At 35.6% G+C, this 13,440-nt stretch overlaps 1 protein-coding gene across 2 annotated transcripts in view; it reads left to right on the top strand.

Moving 5' to 3' along the window:
* NAALADL2 (N-acetylated alpha-linked acidic dipeptidase like 2) overlaps positions 1-13,440 on the top strand; it is a 1,520,504-nt gene that overhangs the window by 330,902 nt on the left and 1,176,162 nt on the right. The window contains exon 4 of one of the 2 annotated variants that reach the window (XM_061193412.1): positions 4,543-4,651. The gene's annotated coding sequence lies outside the window, so the exon portion shown is untranslated. Of the gene's footprint in view, positions 1-4,542; positions 4,652-13,440 lie in introns of those variants that run through there. The other variant, XM_061193413.1, reaches the window with a different exon arrangement.

Here is a 13,440-nt window from a genome sequence, read left to right as displayed (position 1 = left end):
GGAAAAAGATATTCCATGCAAATGGAAATCAGAAGAAAGCTGGAGTAGCAATTCTCATATCAGACAAAATAGACTTTAAAATAAAGACTATTACAAGAGACAAAGAAGGACACTATATAATGATCAAGGGATCGATCCAAGAGGAAGGTATAACAATTGTAAATATTTATGCACCCAACATAGGAGCACCTCAATACATAAGGCAAATACTAACAGCCATAAAAGGGGAAATTGACAGTAACACAATCATAGTAGGGGACTTTAACACCCCACTTTCACCAATGGACAGATCATCCAAAATGAAAATAAATAAGGAAACACAAGCTTTAAATGATACATCAAACAAGATGGACTTAATTGATATTTATAGGACATTCCACCCAAAAACAACAGAATACACATTTTTCTCAAGTGCTCATGGAACATTCTCCAGGATAGATCATATCTTGGGTCACAAATCAAGCCTTGGTAAATTTAAAAAAATTGAAATCGTATCAAGTATCTTTTCTGACCACAACGCTATGAGACTAGATATCAATTACAGGAAAAGACCTGTAAAAAATACAAACACATGGAGGCTACACAATACACTACTTAATAACGAAGTGATCACTGAAGAAATCAAAGGGGAAATCAAAAAATACCTAGAAACAAATGACAATGGAGACACGACGATCCAAAACCTATGGGATGCAGCAAAAGCAGTTCTAAGAGGGAAGTTTATAGCAATACAAGCCTACATCAAGAAACAGGAAACATCTCGAATAAACAACCTAACCTTGCACCTAAAGCAATTAGAGAAAGAAGAACAAAAAAACCCCAAAGCTAGCAGAAGGAAAGAAATCATAAAGATCAGATCAGAAATAAATGAAAAAGAAATGAAGGAAACAATAGCAAAAATCAATGAAACTAAAAGCTGGTTCTTTGAGAAGATAAACAAAATTGATAAACCATTAGCCAGACTCATCAAGAGAAAAAGGGAGAAGACTCAAATCAATAGAATTAGAAATGAAAAGGGAGAAGTAACCACTGACACTGCAGAAATACAAACGATCATGAGAGATTACTACAAGCAACTCTATGCCAATAAAATGGACAACCTGGAAGAAATGGACAGATTCTTAGAAATGCACAATCTGCCGAGACTGAACCAGGAAGAAATAGAAAATATGAACAGACCAATCACAAGCACTGAAATTGAAACTGTGATTAAAAATCTTCCAACACACAAAAGCCCAGGACCAGATGGCTTCACAGGCGAATTCTATCAAACATTTAGAGAAGAGCTAACACCTATCCTTCTCAAACTCTTCCAAAATATTGCAGAGGGAGGAACACTCCCCAACTCATTCTACGAGGCCACCATCACCCTGATACCAAAACCAGACAAAGATGTCACAAAGAAAGAAAACTACAGGCCAATATCACTGATGAACATAGATGCAAAAATCCTCAACAAAATACTAGCAAACAGAATCCAACAGCACATTAAAAGGATTATACACCATGATCAAGTGGGGTTTATTCCAGGAATGCAAGGATTCTTCAATATACGCAAATCAATCAACGTGATACATCATATTAACAAATTGAAGGAGAAAAACCATATGATCATCTCAATAGATGCAGAGAAAGCTTTCGACAAAATTCAACACCCATTTATGATAAAAGTCCTGCAGAAAGTAGGCATAGAGGGAACTTTCCTCAACATAATAAAGGCCGTATATGACAAACCCACAGCCAACATTGTCCTCAATGGTGAAAAACTGAAACCATTTCCACTAAGATCAGGAACAAGACAAGGTTGCCCACTCTCACCACTATTAATCAACATAGTTTTGGAAGTGTTAGCCACAGCAATCAGAGAAGAAAAAGAAATAAAAGGAATCCAAATTGGAAAAGAAGAAGTAAAGCTGTCACTGTTTGCAGATGACATGATACTTTACATAGAGAATCCAAAAGATGCTACCAGAAAACTACTAGAGCTAATCAATGAATTTGGTAAAGTAGCAGGATACAAAATTAATGCACAGAAATCTCTTGCATTCCTGTATACTAATGATGAAAAATCTGAAAGTGAAATTAAGAAAACACTCCCGTTTACCATTGCAACAAAAAGAATAAAATATCTAGGAATAAACCTACCTAAGGAGACAAAAGACCTGTATGCAGAAAATTATAGGACACTGATGAAAGAAATTAAAGATGATACAAATAGATGGAGAGATATACCATGTTCTTGGATTGGAAGAATCAACATTGTGAAAATGACTCTGCTACCCAAAGCAATCTACAGATTCAATGCAATCCCTATCAAACTACCACTGGCATTTTTCACAGAACTAGCACAAAAAATTTCACAATTTGTATGGAAACACAAAAGACCCCGAATAGCCAAAGCAATCTTGAGAACGAAAAATGGAGCTGGAGGAATCAGGCTCCCTGACTTCAGACTATATTACAAAGCTACAGTAATCAAGACAGTTTGGTACTGGCACAAAAACAGAAATATAGATCAATGGAACAGGATAGAAAGCCCAGAGATAAGCCCACGCACATATGGTCACCTTATCTTTGATAAAGGAGGCAAGCATATACAGTGGAGAAAAGACAGCCTCTTCAATAAGTGGTGCTGGGAAAATTGGACAGGTACATGTAAAAGTATGAAATTAGAACACTCCCTGACACCATACACAAAAATAAACTCAAAATGGATTAAAGACCTATGTGTAAGGCCGGACACTATCAAACTCTTAGAGGAAAACATAGGCAGAACACTCTATGACATAAATCACAGCAAGATCCTTTTTGACCCAGGTCCTAGAGAAATGGAAATAAAAACACAAATAAACAAATGGGACCTAATGAAACTTAAAAGCTTTTGCACAGCAAAGGAAACCATAAACAAGACCAAAAGACAACCCTCAGAATGGGAGAAAATATTTGCAAATGAAGCAACTGACAAAGGATTAATCTCCAAGATTTACAAGCAGCTCATGCAGCTCAATAACAAAAAAACAAACAAGCCAATCCAAAAATGGGCAGAAGATCTAAATAGACATTTCTCCAAAGAAGATATACAGATTGCCAACAGACACATGAAAGAATGCTCAACATCATTAATCATTAGAGAAATGCAAATCAAAACTACAATGAGGTATCATCTCACACCGGTCAGAATGGCCATCATCAAAAAATCTAGAAACAATAAATGCTGGAGAGGGTGTGGAGAAAAGGGAACACTCTTGCACTGTTGGTGGGAATGTAAACTGATACAGCCACTATGGAGAACAGTATGGAGGTTCCTTAAAAAACTAAAAATAGAACTACCATACGACCCAGCAATCCCACTACTGGGCATATACCCTGAGAAAACCATAATTCAGAAAGAGTCATGTACCAAAATATTCATTGCAGCTCTGTTTACAATAGCCAGGACATGGAAGCAACCTAGGTGTCCATCATCGGATGAATGGATAAAGAAGATGTGGCACATATATACAATGGAATATTACTCAGCCATAAAAAGAAATGAAATGGAGGTGTTTGTAATGAGGTGGATGGAGTTAGAGTCTGTCATACAGAGTGAAGTAAGTCAGAAAGAGAAAAAGAAATACAGTATGCTAACACATATATATGGAATCTAAGGAAAAAAAAAAAAAATGTCATGAAGAACCTAGTGGCAAGATGGGACTAAAGACACAGACCTACTAGAGAATGGACTTGAGGATATGGGGAGGGGGAAGGGTGAGATGTGACAGGGTGAGAGAGTATCATGGACATATATACACTACCAAATGTAAAATAGATAGCTAGTGGGAAGCAGCCGCATAGCACAGGGAGATCAGCTCGGTGCTTTGTGACCACCTAGAGGGGTGGGATAGGGAGGGAGGGAGGGAGGGAGATGCAAGAGGGAAGAGGTATAGGAACATATGTATATGTATAACTGATTCACTTTGTTATAAAGCAGAAGCTAACACACCATTGTAAAGCAATTATACTTCAATAAAGATGTTTAAAAAAAAAAAAAAAAATAATGAGAGAAATTACCCAGGTCACACAGGTATTCAACAGAAGAACCAGGCTTTCAGTCCTAGATGTGTTCTTTCTACTGTATATTTCTTCCTTTGGTTAATCCTTTCTTCCAAAAAACACAAGTCACTGTGTCCAGTTATGTATCTTCTGCTTTATCTTTTACAGTGTTTAGTAGTGCATGGCACAAGGTAAGTGTCCCACTTAGGCTAGCTAAATTAAGGTGTACACACGTGAAAATGAGATCAAGAGAGGAAAGTATTAGTGTGTTTGTATATATATTTGTCCTTGAAATAAAATACTGTGCTTTAAAAAAATGTCTACATTTTATACATTCTTGACTTCCAAAAAAGAATGAAGAATTTTAGGCTGCTTACACTAAAAAGAAATGATAATGTAACTTCTAAAAAGCATTAACTAAAGAATAAAATTCAGGAGCCAACTGATAAATTATCTAATACAACTCTCCCAATTTAAATTGATCACCTCTGTTTTTTGATTTATGAACAGGAAATGAGCTTTGACTGTTAGGCACCTGGATGAAGAGCCCTGGATTCAGCTTGGCAGAGTCCTGTAACCTGCAAAGACCCTCTGGTTGCACTAGGATCATTCGACTGAAGTAAGATCTAATTGCTTTAATTAGAATGTAAGACTTTTACTGTTGAATCAACTTTTAATAAGGTGATTTGGCATACCTCTATAATGTACCAATAACTGCTAATTTTGAAAAAAGAGAAGAGTGTGAGTATCATTCTGTGGCAAAATCGTATTATTCTAATTTCTGTTCATCTTTTATTTCATGGAATTGAGCCCACTTTTTTTTTGGAAAGCATTACCTAAATTTAATTTCTGTGTGGCTGTTGAAATTGGTACAGTTTCGTTGCCTTTGTGGTATCAATTGCTTTTTATACAATTGTAATTTTATTGTAAGTAATCAAATTAGTCTCTCTTTCTCTCTTTTTTTTTTTTTAAGTTTAAGTTGACCCACTATTTTATTTTAAAATGATAACAACAATGCAATTTGTGCCATGATACAGCAAGGCTTTGCTTTTCTTATTTATTCCAAGTTTATACAGGTCCAATGACCTTTTGGAACATCTGTCTGTATATGGCCACACATAGACTGTGAACTTCCATGTAGGCATTAGAGTTAAAAGACATGTTTTAAAGATAGTTCATAGTTCTTCCTGGAAACACTCCTATTTTGAGCAGATGATGCCAGTATATGATTGAAATACTTTTTTTTGTAAAGCACTAGCTGCAATCAATGTTCCAATGCTGGTTCAGGCTTACTATGTATACAACTTTATGTGGCATGGATGATGCAAAGGCCTACAACACAGCACAGAACCAAAGGCTAGGAAATCTGAGCAGACCCAGCATGGCCACCAACATACTTTAGGAACTTAGATGAATCACTTAACCATCTGAGTATTCCCTCGGTTTTGAAACGAAGGGGCTAGATTAAACAAGGAAAGGGTGGCAAATTCTTGAGCTTTGAAGGTCAGACATATAATATATGAATTGTATGGAGTGGCTGGGTGTGAGAAAATAGGGAATAGTGAGCCTGTGGGGAAAGAGGCTGTGCCCCTTCTAAAGCCATTCAGGTTCAAGTATTTTAAAGCTGGACAAAGAAGTAAATTGTGTGGGGTGAGGAAGGGGGAAGCAGGAGGTTGACTGGACTTGGCTGTTGGATTGAATAAATTCTAAGGTCATTTCCAACTCAATATATGTTTGTAAAATATTTTTACTATGCAAAACACAATATTGCCTAGCATCTGTTGAGCTCTGTGTGTGTTCCTTTTTAAGTAATTAAAAATAAATAATTAAAATAAAATTAAATAGTTTTTGGTTTGAATCTCCCTTTGAACTGTACATTAGAATTGGAGGGAAAGGTGATTTTTTGACCATAAAGTACTTAAATAATTCATCGGTTTAATATTTTACTCTGAGGGTATTTTTTTTTTTTCTTTAAGTGACCTAGAGTTAGAACTTTGAATCCAGTACCATAATCAAAGAATAAAACCTATTCTGTAAATTACCAGTTAGCGGCTTCTTTCTTAATGAGTATTCGCACTAAAAAAATCATGTGAACAAGTAAAGGAGAGTCATACCACCTGTTTGGGACTAGTTTTATGATTTTTTAAGAAGTACTTAAAAGTTCTAGTGTCTTTTGATAATATTTAATTAATATTTTAAAACAAATATTAGTTTATACGGAAAAATGATAGTTGTAGTTTAAATAAGGATATTTTCTAACATAATTTTCTAGCTCCATCAGTTTTGCTTTTTAATTTTTATTTATTTATTTATTTATTTATTTATTTATTTATTTATTTATGGCTGTGCTGGGTCCTCGCCTCTGTGCGAGGGCTTTCTCTAGTTGCGGCGAGCGGGGGCCACTCTTCATCGCGGTGCGCGGGTCTCTCACCATCCCGGCCTCTCCCGTTGCGGAGCACAGGCTCCAGACGCGCAGGCTCAGCAATTGTGGCTCACGGGCCCAGTTGCTCCGCGGCATGTGGGATCTTCCCAGACCAGGGCTCGAACCCGTGTCCCCTGAATTGGCAGACAGATTCTCAACCAGTGAGCCACCAGGGAAGCCCAGTTTTGCTTTTTAAAAACTTTTTTTTTCCTTTTTATCACATTTTACTGCCTTTTAAACCCATATTTTAGTTGAGAAAATAAGTACATTTCATCAGATGCAAATGGTAATTAGGTTACAAGCCTAGTAGAAGATGGGAAGTGGGCCAAGTCAATATACTCTGGGAGTCTTATCTATTCTTTTTGGCACAATTCAAATCAGAATTTATGTCTACAAGAAAACTGAACTCATGACTCTAGGGAGCCATGTGTGTTATCCCAGGGATAAAGGGAGAATTAGAAGGAACTGGGATTCTTATGCCTTTAGTTGGGCCCTCTCAATAGCTGCTTCTTTCTTTGTTACTTGTATAGTTTTTAGTTTCATGACCATGTGCATTTGTAGAAGTATGCAAGTTACTTCACAGATGATCAATTTGAGAATGGCTGTATTGTGTGAGGTATGCTAGATCTTTCAGATAATTTTTTTCACGTGTTAATAGAAACTGTTACTGCCCTAAGATATATAACTTTGAAATAATGTTTTAAGAGGCTTTTGATACCTAATGCAAGTTCATGTGCCTGATGTACAGTGAGGCCAAACAAACTGAAACATTGGAATTTGAGGCAGAGAAAGGTTTATTGCAGGGCCATGAAAGGAGAATGGGCGGTTGATGCTTTAAAAAAACCCCCGAACTCCTGGAAGAGTTTCAGCAAAGCATTTTTAAAGACCAGGTGGGGGTGGGAGTGGGTCGCAGAGTATGTGATCAGCTCTTGCACAATTCTCTGATTGGTTGATGATGATCAATCCTTAGGGGCCAGAAGATCTGGGAGCTATGTGTTCTTAATCATCAAGTAGTTAATTCCTTCCATTTGGTGGTGGTCATCTGAAAAACTCAGGAAATATGCATGAGTTACTATCATCTGGTTACTTCAGAGAGGAGCTATAGCAGAGGATATGGGAGAAGAGTCTGTCCCCAGAAGGCCCCATAGGGTCCTGCTAGGTTACACTTTCACATTAGATGTTATAGTCCAGCCATGTTGTCATGTAATGTATTTTCTGTCCGTTTCTTTGATAACCAAGTCAAAACTGAAGTACTTGGATGTTAATGCTCAAACTGATCAGAACAGGTTAGATCTGTTCCTTCACTGACCCACTACATCTGACATTAACAAAAAGTATCAGCTCTTTTTTCAAACATACTTGATTTCTTCTGAAGGCTCCACATATTGTGGAAAATAAAATAAGCATATATGTGAAAATGTCAGCAGATATAATATAAGGTAAACTATACAGGGAGGCTTCTAATGATGTTATCGTATTGTCTTGTTTTATAGAGGCATTTTAAAAAAAAAAGATTACCAGTGTGAGCAAGCATTCTCTTTATACTCTTCAAGGAATAAATTCATATATGTTTATCTTCAATGCTTTAGTAACACACAGAGTATATGGACAAAGTAGACATTTAGACAACAAACTCAATCATTTCTATATTATTTTTCTAGATTTTAGAGAATTGATGACAGAAATGTCTAATCTATTGCTAGATCACTGATTCTCAACATGAGAATAAAGTAATGCAAGCTTCTAAACTGAGGTAGTTAATTGCTACCTTTCGTGTATGTACACCTCATCAGTGATTCTGAAACTAAGAACCCTCAGACTAGAATTCCCTTCATGCTATGAAAGATGCTCTGACATGCACTCATGTTAAGACATGAGTTCACCTTTAGCATTTGACATTTGTTAGTCATGGCCTTCAAATTGTTTAATTAAAATCAAAGTGCCGTTGTTTTTAATAACCCAGAAAGAATGGGTATGAATTAAATTAAATGTTTTTTAAAAACATGACAGTGGATTTAAGAGTACCGTAGCTCCTGTGTGAATATTGCAGTTGTTTGAAAAATTTTATGAAATATTCTTATTGTCAAAATCTAATTTAAGGTTTAATGATGCAGTAAAGTTGAGATGTTCACAAAGAAACCAGCATAATAACAGTAAAAATTTAGCCATAGTTGAGTACAATCTAACCAAAATTTTCTGGTCAATTAGATTTGATTGTGCTGAACAGTGACAAACTACAGATGTAATTAGAAATCACGTATTAGTGAGTGGCTGGATGCTGGAGTCTGTTAAAGCCATTTTATGCCGCCTGAGGTTTACCACCCCTTCCTGGGTCTCTTTAAACTGAAGCAGATGCAATTATCCCAATTTTTATTTTTCTTGAGGTTCTCACTAAACTGCTTAATAAATGTGATTTGTTCTGGAATTGACTATTTTATTTTCTTTAAGAGGCAGCCTTTCCTTAGGGTACAAGACTAATGAAAAAAAAAAAATAGGGCAGCTAAATGATCTCATAGCAGCATTTCAATGGAAAAATAAAACCTAGTATCATAAATAGCCTTATAACACTCAGGGGCTCTGCATTTCTAACCCAATGGATTGAAATAGACCCTTTGCTTGATATTCAAGTCCCATGCAAGGGATAGATAAGGAAGAACACTGATGGCAAAAGTCTTGAGGGGGCTTCCCTTGTGGCGCAGTGGTTGGGAGTCCCCCTGCCGGTGCGGGGGATGCGGGTTCGAGCCCTGGTCTGGGAGGATCCCTCATGCTGCGGAGCAATTGGGCCTGTGCACCACGGCTGCTGGGCCTGCGCTCTGGAGCCCGCGGGCCACAACTACTGGGGCCCGTGCGCCTAGAGCCCGTGCTCTGCAGCGGGAGAGGCCGCCGCAGTGAGAAGCCCGCGCATCACAATGAAGGGTAGCCCCCGCTGCAACTAGAGAAAAGCCTGTGCACAACAACGAAGACCCAACTCAGCCATAAATAAATAAATAAATAAATTTATTTAAAAAAAAAAAGTCTTGAGGAACTTTTTATAATCTGTCCGTAAGTACTCCCACACCCCCAATGTAATTTCATCTAAACAATGTTTTTTTTTAGTTAATCTACTCAGAATGAGATTAGCTTTGTTAGGAGAAGACTTATAGTCTATTGCCTTTAAAGTACATTTTAATAAATTCATTGAAATATTGTTTTTGTTTTGAGCTATATCATACACTTACCTAATATAAAATGCATAAAGTAATTTAACCATAATACATATTTGAATTTCATTGTACCATTTACAGTAGAAATGGTAATTTTTGTATTATTAGAATTTGTCCTTGAAAGCTAAAATGATATTAATTTTTAAACTTTTTCTTTAAGAATGTTGTATTTCTCTCAGAAGACAATTTTGAAATAATTTCCTTTCTATTCTAAAGACATGAAAGAACAGCATTCATATAGGGAATGAAAGGTCAGTCATTAAGAGCTAAGTGATATTTTTTAAAGAGGAAGAGCCCCAACTCATTAACTTTAGCTTTATACAGGTAAATCAGTTGTTACATATCTCTTGCCTGATCTCATAAGTTTTTTGAAGCTTTTTACATATACTTTTTCATATAAATTTCAAAGATACCAACTTTTAACCATATTAATCAGTTCGGCAGCAATTCATTTACTACTTGATACTGAAAATTATCTTCACACAAGTAGCTTCATTTCCTTATATAACCGAAATATATCTGTAACATTTCCTTGCAAATTTGACATGTGGTCTCTTGTTAACTTACATGGTATGAATTTCATACCTGTGTATATATGAAGTGCTTTCTTGTCCTTGAAACATCTTTTTATATTTGTCTTTCCAAGAGAACTATTTCTAAAATTGATTTTTTTTCAAGCTGAGTGTTCACCTTTTAAATAAAAAGTTGTTAGTACTACTGCAAAACTCATTCTCTTATTTCTTTTGCTCTTTTACATATAAAATATTTTCTCCAGAGGTAACATGTTAATATTTTAAAAAATATTCTTTAAAACTTTTCAAAGACAATTTCATGCAAATATTTATGCTGAACCTTTTATATGCCAGATACTTTATTGGGCACTAGAGGAACAAGGGTAATTATGCTATACTACTTTCCCTCACAATGTTCGCTGTTTTGTGGGGATACAAATAATTACAATGTAGTGTGATATTGTACTGTGAGCATGTAAAAAGTAGCACAGGGTGGGAGTGATATTTTTTAACTCCCAAATACTTATTTCCAGCCCAGATCAATCTCTTGGCTTCAGATTCAAATATTAGGGTGATCGGTTTTTTAGAGAGCCATCTTGTCATACCATGCCAGTGCAAAAAAACCAATATAACATAATATAACATCACACAATGTAATGTAATTATATGCATGCATGTTATTACTTTAACATTAGCATATGAAAAAAGGCATTTATTTGAAATTATATAATATTACTTATTATTTACTTTTCTGTTACATAATTCCTAGTAAACAAAATTGCAGAATAGTTAAAATGGCAATTAGCAGTAATAAACAGGACTAATTAAACAAATAGTATGTATAAAAACAATATTTTTATAATGTTTTATTCTATCCTCTGATATAGCAGTTTATTTTAACTATTTTTTGAACTTTTACTGGATATTTAAATTTTATAAGCTATATTACTGTGAATCTTTAAGATAAATAAATTTGAGATTATAACAGGAGAATTTAAAAGCAAACCAAGTAAGCACAAATTACCTACATTTAATACAAAATAACAATGGCATGTTTCTTTCTGTCTCATGATACAGTAGGAGATTTTTACTCTTTTTGTTTCCTTTTCTGATAATGCTTCTCTGAACTGCCTGCAGGCTTTAGGTCATCATCCTTCTTGTAAGTAGTATTGGTAAAACTGAATATAGTCAAATGTAAAACTGATTTTGATTCGAAACTCTGCTCTTGTCAAGCCCTCTTTATACTAATCCTGGTTATCAGGCCATTGTGATAGCACCAAGCTAAATATCCTCTCAACAAAATCATTTAATTACTTAAGATTTTAACTCCTTGCAGCAGCAAGTGTTTAAACCTGCTAGAAATAGATTCCAGATCTATCTATCCACTCTGTATCTACAGGCTTGTTTTGGCGGACAAGCTGTTTGTCAACCAGGTCTTTTGCTTCTATAAATTTACCGTATAGTCTAACCCTGTGGAAAATAGCCATCATTTCAAAAAACTTTAGAGCGCTTTGTATGGCACCATAAGTTAAACCTCTCTTTCTCAGGGATAATGGTTTTAAAGTACAGAGATAATTTGAACTTACAAAAATGGATTCCAAATAAATTACAGTTTTAGTTAAAAAATGAAAAAGCCCTCGTTAAACTTGGCTTTCCTTTTCTGTTGATATTTTTTGGAGTTTTGAAGTAGTCTGTGAGTGTTTGTCTCAGCCTGAATATCAAATAACTTAGATGCAGTCAGTTCATTTTTCTCTAGATTCCTTATGGCCACTCAGAGTTCATCAGACAGATTTAAAGAAACAGTCCATAAATGTCTCTTTTGTTTTATTATTTATTTTTCCCTTTCTTCATTCTCATCCTCAATATATTTCCAAATTAGAGAAGATCATTATTCTTGTCCCATACTTTGGAAATGAATTTATGGCAGGATAACATTTTAACACTTTGTGTGTGGCCAGTGACAATGATAGCCATTTGTAGACTCATGTCTAAGGAGGATACATTTCTCCATTTCTGTAAAGTCCAAAATCTCATTAACTACTTCTGCACATTGAGGAAACTGAAAAATGATAAAAAAAAGCTTTCCTTATGAAAACCTCAATTTCACAGGTAGGTAAAACACACCCCCTTTAAGTCAGGAAGAATATCCTTGAATATCCAGGTGGGCACAGTGTAATCACAGGGCCTTTAAATGTGGAAGAGGGAGGCAGAAGAGTCAGTGTCAGAGTGGTGTGATGTACAGATTCAACCAGCCATTGGCTGCTTTGAAGATATGAGGGAGCCACCAAACAAAGAGTGGAGGTGGCCTCTAGAAGCAGGAAAAGTCAGGAAAACAGATTCTCCCCTAAAGCGTTTAGAAAGGTAAAACCATGGTAATACCTTGATTTTTAGCCCTGATGCCTTGATTTTAACCCAGTGAGAGTCATTTCAGAATCCTGACCTCCAGAACTTTAAGATAGTAAATTTGTGTTGTTTTATGCCATTAAGTTTGTGGTAATTTGTTACGACAGCAATAGAAAACGAATACAGTAGGCAAAGTCTAGTTTTTATTTGGACAAGATATTACCCTTCTTTATCTTCTCTGTGGTTTTATGATATTCTTATAAACCTCAAGAAGATGATTTAAAACTCCATTTTTCCAAATCAAAGCACCTAAGAGCTAGAGGGAAATTTTTTTCATTGTTGATATGATTCAGTGCATCACTTGATATACAGTACTGTAAAAAGCATGATTGTTAATAAGGCCTGACTAAATCAGGTCTATGCTGCAATAGGCCAACACATCAATTATCAAAATTTCTCCTTTTGTTTGCCTACATGGTTGCAACCTCTGAAACAGGAAATATATCTTTATTCATGTTGACAGAATAATCAAGTGGATGTAGGATATGTGTTTATTCTTGTGGTGTGCCCACAGACCAATACAGTAGCTATTTTTGACTGAGCATTGGTGTTTGGGGGGAGATTAAAAAAAAAGTTTGATTGATTTAGAAGTACTTGCTTGTTTAATCTAGAATCTGCAAAATTTAGACTCCCTAGGTGCTTTCACTTCCTCTTTTCCACTATGCCCAATCCCCAATTCCTTTCTGCCTTTTGTATAGAATGCTCTGTCTTGGCTACTTTCCTTCCTAATCCAGTTGTATGTGTCTTTCTATCCGTTAATAAAATAATACAGTTGTCTGGATTATGCTGACACTGGCATTATAATAATTCTCATTTCATTATCTGAAGTCTTGGAAAATGTGGTCACAATATGCACAATGTTAAAATT

Source organism: Eubalaena glacialis, chromosome 6, assembly GCF_028564815.1.
Source record: "Eubalaena glacialis isolate mEubGla1 chromosome 6, mEubGla1.1.hap2.+ XY, whole genome shotgun sequence".
NCBI classification, from domain to species: domain Eukaryota; kingdom Metazoa; phylum Chordata; class Mammalia; order Artiodactyla; family Balaenidae; genus Eubalaena; species Eubalaena glacialis.
The sequence above is the reverse complement of the archived record's forward strand: the minus strand, read 5'-3'. Positions and strand labels throughout refer to the sequence as shown.